The following is a 9,333-nucleotide window of genomic DNA, read 5'->3' on the forward strand; positions in this document are numbered from 1 at the left end:
TGTAAACATAGAAAGACTCAAAACACCATGATTGTGTAATGAAACCAAGAAAAATGTGTGCACCTAACCTAAGAGCTGGTGTTTGGAAGGTGTTTGAATGTAAACCCAATGTTACTGTTATGATACACAGAAAGTGTTTTAAAACACTGAAACACCCAAAGTGGATCTTCAATGTGAATATTTATGTTTTTAAGAGAGTGTTGTGAAAACACTTTGGGGTTTCAGTGCATGTACTGTACAAGCAGCATCAAAACACACACAAAAAAAATCTGACTGTGTCTCTCAAACAATCAAGATATGCTAATTGTTTATAGCCTATTGATTGATGATTGATAAGGGTCTATGGATAATATTTTTTGTGGAATTCCACCTTCATTCTTTCAATGCTTTATTTAGACAGATTAGAAACTGGAGGAGACAGAGAAGGAGTGAAAGTGGGACAGGCGGAAGCAAGAATTTAATCCTTAACTTCTGGTGCAGTAAAATGGCATATTTAATTGGAATGTTACACATTCCACCACACAGCCACACTGTAAAAAAGTCTACTGGTGAATTGAAATTCACAAAAAAAAAAAAAAAAAAACATATACTTTATAAAAATTTATGCAAGTCGTTTCAATGATTTGTTAATTTCATTTTACCAAAACATTTAAGAATAGATCCAACTTCATATGTTGCTCAAAATGTGTATTTTATGTGCAAAACCAAAGATAGAGAAAATGTAGTTAATAAACTAATTGGAAGTCTGGTTTTAATCGTGCACTTCCTATCTTGCCACATGGCTCTGTTTTTAGAGGATTGTAGGTTTAAATAAATGTTAGTTGACTTTATGATTATTTTACACAACGTTTTATGCATGTTTGAAAAAAAGAGTATATTTCTGTATTAGTATTAAGCAGCTTGCCATGAGGTGTAATAAATCATGATTAACGGATAGCAAAACCGTTAGGTAAAATGACGTTCAATGATGAGACGAGCTATTCCCACATTTCCAACTTTTAATTTTGGAGGCAAATACAGTATCCTCCAATGCTTGCTGTAAAACCTGTAGTAACTATGCTCAACAATGCAAAAATGGGTTAAACTGGCAAATGATCAGATCAGTGTTAAACATTAAGATACTTCTGAAGAAGGTATCTAATTCTGCACTAGACAGGATTTGAAACACCATCATAGTGTTTAGCAGCTTTAGATAGAGGAAACGACACCAAAAAGAGAAGGTATCCAATTTTGCACGAAACAGAACTCGAAACACCAAAATAGTGTTTTCAACCTTTTCCGGTAGTGTTCCCAGTCCCTGGCAAGGTGTTGCACAACACTTGATTAATGGTGTTACAAGACACCATGTAATGTTTGAAAACATCTCAGGATGATGTGTTTCAATACTCCAGCAAAGTTAAGGTTTTGTCTCCTCCACGTTGGTGGCAGCTTAGTTGCCACTAGTTTTGGTGTTACAAAGCACTTCATTTTAAGTGTTCTTTCAGGTGGTGGAAATAGTACTACTATGATAATGACCCTACTGTATTTTACATATTTATTTCCTCTTAGAAATTACATTTTACATTTACATTTTAGTCATTTAGCGGACACTCTTATCCAGAGCGACATACAGTTAGTGCATTCATCTTAAGATAGCTAGGCGAGACTACCACATATCACAGCCGTAGTAAGAAAATGTTTCATCAATAAAGAAATTTATCAGCAAAGTCAGTGCCAGTAGGAAAATACACGTTTTTTTGGCCATGACATATCAACTTCCAATAGTATACATTTAATAATCTTAGGAGCTATTGATAATAAATCAGGAGTTCTTGTTTCTCAAACCTTACTGCTGTGTGTGTCCCACTGCGGCATTCATGATATGTCATTCATCTTTTCAGCTGCAACTGAATATCATGTATACCCTAATTACAAGTAAAAACACAGTGAGTTTTGCTTTCATTGCTTTTACCTTTATGGACTGCACAAGCTGTTACTTTACTTACTGGCTTCCACACAGCAGATTTTAAAGCCATAATATCCAATTGATTTGTCAGTGAATGTTTGTGCATGAGAAAGCATTGCAATCAAGCCAAATCATTACCCGAGGCTAACGGATGACAACAGACTTGGCTGTATTAAGGCTCAGCTTCCTCTGGCTACAACAACACCTGCCGGTTGGCCAGAAGCCTAATCCTCTCTGACAACCATGGGACAATGAGTGATTGATGTCCACGATGCATCTGATAGTGTGCGTGTGTGTGCATCTCATAGCCAAGCTGCACCTTGCATATACTTGTTTTTTAAAACTAATTTAAGCCACTCCTAGACATCTCACCCGGTGACGTTCAAAGTTATCGCCAGGTGAAAAAGATAGTGCTTTCAACCTAACATTAATAAACACTCAGTTAGAAATCTTGATTTTGTTGGCTATTATAATCATTCAAGTTGAAAATGATTGAATGACCTTCATGATAAGCCCATGCCGCCTATTGTTCTGTATTGTGTGATCATGTCTATAATCTCAGTCTGCATTATATACAATGACCTTACATGGCATGTAAGTAGCAGAACACTGAACACTGCACTCATTATCCTGTCTTGTGCCACTCACATCCAGCTGTTTTCTGGCTTGAATTTTAAACCTCCCAACATTCCCGTACTATTACGTCTTTCATTGGTATTTTAAGCAAAGAGTTTTGAGGTCTTAGAAGTCGGTTGGCAGTAATTCCTCGCAGGAAAAGGAATTCAACTTTTCCCTGGATGGAAAGAAGCTTAAAATAAACAAAGTTTTGTATTTCCAAGTGATTAAATATGATTTATCGTTGTGTAGGCTTGTTATTTCTCAGTGGACGAGAGAACAATCCATATTTTAATGTGGACACATATTTTTTTTAATGGCATCATATCCAATACTTTGTTTCATTTTCTCTGGGAACATCAGCAAACTTCTTTATAAATTATGTTTCTTCAAACAGGTGTGATAGTATAATTGCCTTGCTGGTCTCAATGCCTTCAGGTAACATAACGTACAATGCATACATTAAGACAACTGAAAAGTAGTAGGCTAAGGAGGTAGAATTCTTCATTCTGATCAAATTGTGAAATTACATTATAACATGTTTGGACAAGAGACAGGCTATCACGTATAAGCTTGAGTGTGATTGCAACCACATTATTGAAAAGAGCCTGTCTTGAGCTTGAAATGAAATAGATGTGTGTATTTCTACGTTCCAAAGGGGTTCTTCGGCTGTCCCCATAGGAGAACACTTTTTGGTTCCAGGTAAAGCTCTTTTTGGTTACAGGTAGAACCATTTTGGATTCCATGTAGAACCCTCTGTGGAAAGGGTTCTACATGGAACCCAAAATGGTTCTACTTGGAACCAGAAGGGTTCTACCTGGATCCAACAAGTGTTCTTCAAAGGGTTATCATATGGGACAGCCAAAGAACCCTTTTAGGTTCTAGATAGCACCTTTTTTTCTAAGATTGTACTGTAGTCCTGTCATAAGTGGGTGCATGATGCTAGATGAACATTTGAGTGATTGTTAGATGTACTTCTCCATACACATCACTTGGATGTTGGCCAGCTTGGAGAACCAGCGGTTAGCATGCGTGTAACTGTGGCAGGAGGTTTGCATGAAGCCTAGTTTGCTGTAGAGGGCGTTGGCTGCTATCTGCGGCGAACTGGTCTCCAGTACAACACGAGAGAAGCCACGGTCCTTGCAGAACTCCATAACCTTCGGAGCCAGTTGGTAGCCAAGGCCTTTTTTTGCGGCACTCGAACGACACGATCAAATGGGGCACCTTGCCGTAACTTCCAGCTCTCTCGTCTTGGCTTATCTCTTGGACTCCTCCAAACGGACCTCCGTTCCAGCCGTCTCCCCTTTCGTCCCCTCTCCTCCTCCCCACCACCGCCACCACCCCAGCCACCTTGGACTTGCCGTTTATCTCTGCCTCCGCCACCCAGAAGCCGTTGTCTGGGTTGTCCAGGAAGCTGGCCTGGATGTCGGCCATGTTTGTGGCCATCCTTCTCAGCCTGTAGCCCTCGTATATTTCATAGCAGCAGTAGTAGATAAGACCAGCCTATGCTCCTCCAAAGAGCAATGCCATGAAATAGGAGCTTCCGCCCAGCAAGTAGCCTGCCATGGAAATGCTTAGAGTCATACCGATTTGATCCGGGTGGCTCATGGCCTTGAAGAAAGCTGGGTAGACATGTTCCAGAATCCCATTGTGAAAGAGTGAGATGACGGTGTCTTTATTCTCAGCCTGGTGTCAATACGACTTATCTGCCTGTTTTTGCAATGAGAAAATACTGCTTGATTTCTTTCACAATGGGCTCACATAACAGTGGGTGAAATTAACCTTTCAACTTGGATTGATACAATAGAAACCAAGCAATTATATAATCCACAAAGTGGCATATGAAATGTACATTGCCAACAGTGACATTATAAATCATACTTTACTTACTATAAGAAACAACAATGAGATACTGCAAACATTAACAAACTAAAACAATCCAAACTATCACTTTGGTCAAAGTAAATAAGTTATCCAGACAACAGATCCTGCTGAAAAAATGTATTATGTAAATGAACAGCTCAGTACATGTGAGTGCGATTGACCCATCACTCATACACTCCCTGTCTAACCGGACATTAAAATCAACTAGCACTGGTAGTGCATACACAGAAAAACACAACATGACAGTTCTTCTTCTGCGCCATTTTGTGTCCTCTGTTCCATGTTCCTTTTCTTCTTCTTCTGCGCCATTTTGTGTCCTCTGTTCCATGTTCATTTTCTTCTTCTTCTTACCTTCACTCTGCTACCAACTTTGCTATAATTCCCCCTCCTCACCTTCTCTTTCTGTGAACTTAAGCAACAGTTCGTGGTAAGTACCAATTCACAAAGCTGCTGCTAATTATGCTGAGCATGCTCTGTCGCTTTTTCACACACACACATATACACATGCACGCATGCGCACACACACACACACTCAGTCACATGTATACACACACATGCATGCAAACACGAATGCACACACACTGCAAATTCCTGTGTACCTCAATGACTTTGTAAGTTCTGTCTCTCTGTGTGTATGACTTCTGAATTGCCTCTGTTTTAATTAATTTGATATTCTATCCATGAAATGCAATAATTTGACATTTACTGAATGCAAAAGTACGATGATTAGGCAGAATGTCTAATTGTAATAAATCACCATCTAAACTATTAAACGTTTTATTTATCTATTGATTTAACTAAAGAACCATTTCATTTCTCCCTAATTAATGGAAACTGTGAACAAATGTTTAATTAAGTGAAAGTAATTTGAGTATGACAGTACAGTCGCTCTACATTTACATTTTCGTAATTTAGCAGAGGCTCTTATGCAGAGCAACTTACAGGACAAATTAGGGTTAAGTGCCTTGCTGAATGACACATCGACAGATTTTTCACATAGTCGGCTCGGGGATTCAAAGCAGCGACCTTTTGGTTACCGGCCCAACGTTCTTAATCGCTAGGCTACCCATAGACTATCATTCACTTTAGATACCAACAAATCTGAATTAAGGTACAAAGGCTAGAATAGTGAATGTTTGAATGGACAGTAACCTTTTTTCTACAGTCAGTAAATTATCCATTTACATTTTACATGAAGGGTTTGAAGGCCCCTAATTGTTGTGATCACAGTCTCCTGTACTACATACGTTTTCTTATACTGTGCTTTTATATCTGAAATATCAGGAGAGAGTGTGACAAATAATATCTTGTTCCTTGACGTTTGATCTCCTATGGCTTCAGTGACAGTGTCCACTGCAATAACCCAATAGCTGTCTGACGAGATTACATTTCCTCTGCTGGAGGAGGGCCCTTACACCTGTTTAAATCAATAGATAGCATCGCCTCATGAATCGCAGAGCGATGGAAGGTCAAAGAACTCTGGAACTTTCTCAAACCATTGTAGAGTGCTCTGGTGAATTCTGAATTGTAGATTAGTGAACCTTCCGAACCTTCAGCTTTTAATCACATTCAAGGGCTGAATCTGTTCTTTTAGTTTATATAAAGAGGATGGTATGGTTTGGTAATGGGACACTGGTAAAGTGAACACTGGTAAATTCCACTTGTCAATGTAATCATTACAGTACCATACCATCCAGAGTTCTTCTACCTTCCATCGCTCTGCGGTTCATGAGGCGATGCTATCTATTGATTTAAACAGGTGTAAGGGCCCTCCTCCAGCAGAGGAAAAGTAACGTTTGACATAAAAGTTGCTTGAACAGACAGAGCACATCATACAAACCTACTGTGCAGATCATTCATGCACAACGTACAGATATCTGACATTTTTCATTGAGAATTACATTTGCATTTTGGCCCTTTTTTTGTGGATAGATAATCAATGCTTTGAAACTTTCCTTGAACCTAGAAACATACAAATATTAAAGTTTAATACCACTTTTCCAAGGCGACCTTGTCATTGAGAAAAACTGCAAGTGACCATAAATAATTCAGCAGACTGCCTTTAATAACTGCATTATACATTCCCTGCTATGCCAGTCATGCATCACTTCCCATTGGGCAAAAGCATCATGAGAAATACATTCCTTTCTGCAATTTTGTCCTTACAAGATGATGTGGTTCAAGTCAAATTACCTTAAATTGAGATATTGAACACTTTATATATCACCGGGCTCCTTATATTACATCAATATTTTTCAGCCATGCTGATTGCTGTCACGAGAAAGAGGACCGAGAATATATTCAAGATATCCAGCATTTTGCAAAGCTAAGTGTGTTTACCAGTATATACTGGACAGTAGCTGTGGAGTTTCTGCAGTGCTTAGCAATCAACAGCAGTGCCATGGGTGCATACTTGGACATTTAATTTAATAGCACACTGTGACTTTAAAAAATACCTGCATGTCAATTAATTCAGTTCATTTTCACTGCATAAACAGACTCACCGTTTTCCCACCATACACCACACACACATAACATGCACACACATGCATACTGACGCCAAACACACACACACACACACACACACACATTCACACACACACATACCCACACCACAGACACTGCTGCTACTGTCTATTATCTATCCTGATGCCTAGTCACTTTACCCCTACCTATATGTACATATCTACCTCAATTACCTCATACCCCTGCACATGGACTAGGTACTGGTACTCCCTGTATATAGTATTCCTTGTCACTATTTCTATTTTTTTATCTTTAACTCTGCATTGTTGGAAAAGGACCGGTAAGTAAGCATTTCACTGTTAGTCTACACCTGTTGTTTACGGAAACATGTGGCAAATACAATGTTATTTGATATATACTTCACCATGGGGAATATACATCTGGGGATTAAATGACAGCTTGTGTTGTTCTGTCACATAATCTTGGTCTATGGGAGTTTCAGTATGTGGGAATGTGTGTAGATCCAGAGAAAATTGGTACAGATATTGGATCTTAATTTGATCACCCTGTTGCAGGAGAATTTTCCTGCAATGCAGGAAATGTAAAACTTGTAGTGATTAGTCATCACCAAAATAGGAACATTTAGTTAGCAACGATATCTACTACAGGACAGACAAGATGCCAAAACACATCAGACATTTTCTAAAACATATATTATTATGATTACTGACTATTGATCAGATTCAGAAGCCCAATGGCTGACTGTGTATAAAACTGACACTGGTTTACTGGTTCCCTGTCAACATTTGAACATCATGAAATCATGTTCCCACATGATGACCACTGAAACAATTAGTGAGGGAGACCTAGTTGCCAAACCAAGCAGCTAATTAATTGGGCCCTGATCATCATGCAGAAGATGACGTCATCAATTTTAGCCTCTCCAGTTCCGTCACGCAAATCGTCAGTAACCCCCTCCAGTATTCACCTCAGAAAACCCATACAATTACAGAGAGCTCCAAAAGTTTTGGGACAGTGACACATTCTAAAATGGGGGGACTATGTACAAAAAGTGCTGTTATTTCTAAACGGTTCACCCGATATGTATGAAAATACCCTCAAATTAAATGTGTCAGTCTGCACTTTAACCTCATAGTCATTGTATAATTTCCAAACCCAAAGTGCTGGAGTACAGAGCCAAAACAACAAAGAATGTGTCACTGTCCCAATACTTTTGGAGCTCACTGTATACTGTAGTGTAGACCATTCTGTCTGTACTGATCTGTCTGAACTGTGTACATAAAGTTGCATTGTAATATAGTTCGATAATACAGTTATCTGTACTTACATGGTCTAAATTCACACAAATCCTCTTAAATAAATTGGGTGGCATCATGAAAAGGTTAAATGAAAGCCTCCTGCTAATAAGGCCAGGAGATTACAGTACAACATAAACGAGCAGTGTTTGTTCATATTGGGCGGCAGGTAGCTTAGTGGTTAAGAGCGTTGTGCCAGTAACCGAAAGGTCGCTGGTTCTAATCCCCGAGCCGACTAGGTGAAAAATCTGTCGATGTGCCCTTGAGCAAGGCACTTAACCCTAATTGCTCCTGTAAGTCGCTCTGGATAAGAGCGTCAGCTAAATGACAAAAAAAAAAAAATAATAATAAAGCAACTGAAGGTTTTTGAGATAAAATATATTGCAGCTCATACAGGCTCGTCCCTGAGCTCCCTATGGGACAGCCAGGACAGAAAATGAGGTGGCAGCAGCAGCCTGAAACTAAAACTCTATCCATCACACTTAAAAAGACACCGCCCAACCTCCACCTAACCACCACCTAGCCGCCAATACGCTTGGAGTTCCAATATTAACAAGTGATGTTTCTCAGACAAGGAGTTCTCCATGGGATTTCAGCTCCTCTGACACACAGCAATACAATAAGAGGGAGACGAAAGCTCTCTGGAAGCTCAGAGAACAGTACATTATAATGCCTGTGTAGATATACAGTAGAATGCCTGAGTTGTATTATAATACCTACGATTAATGTAAATGAACACATTGAAATACATATCACATTACTGCCCACTCAAAATGTGTTTAACCTAAATTAAATTGGGTGAATAGCAAACAATTAAGCTTCTCAGGCAGGTGTCCAACAGAGTATAAACAGGTAGATCGGGTTAATTTAGAAACTAATTCTAGCATTATCCCATAGCTGTACTATCCCAAATCACCAATTCCTCTATGATCTTATCCGTGATCAGATTAAATTGTATATGTGATGAAAGAAGCATGTTTAATGTAGTGTGTATTCTTGCTTAGAGTAGGTATACACAGAATTATTATGAATTCCCTGGACATATATTCAAGGATAATTTGAAAACCCTTGAGATTAATAGAACACTAAACAAGCCAAAATAAAACA

General features: G+C 38.9%; 1 pseudogene across 1 annotated transcript; it reads right to left on the bottom strand.

The window, feature by feature from the left end:
- Positions 1-3,525: 3,525 nt before the first annotated feature.
- Positions 3,526-4,707, bottom strand: LOC311148146 (N-acetyltransferase 8-like; annotated as a pseudogene). Its single transcript has 2 exons — positions 4,669-4,707; positions 3,526-4,246 (listed from the first exon to the last, which is right to left on the bottom strand). The product of its transcript is annotated as an N-acetyltransferase 8-like (transcript).
- Between the last annotated feature and the right edge of the window lie 4,626 nt (positions 4,708-9,333).

Source organism: Coregonus lavaretus (assembly GCF_964263955.1).
Source record: "Coregonus lavaretus genome assembly, chromosome: 20".
Taxonomy (NCBI): Eukaryota; Metazoa; Chordata; class Actinopteri; order Salmoniformes; family Salmonidae; genus Coregonus; species Coregonus lavaretus.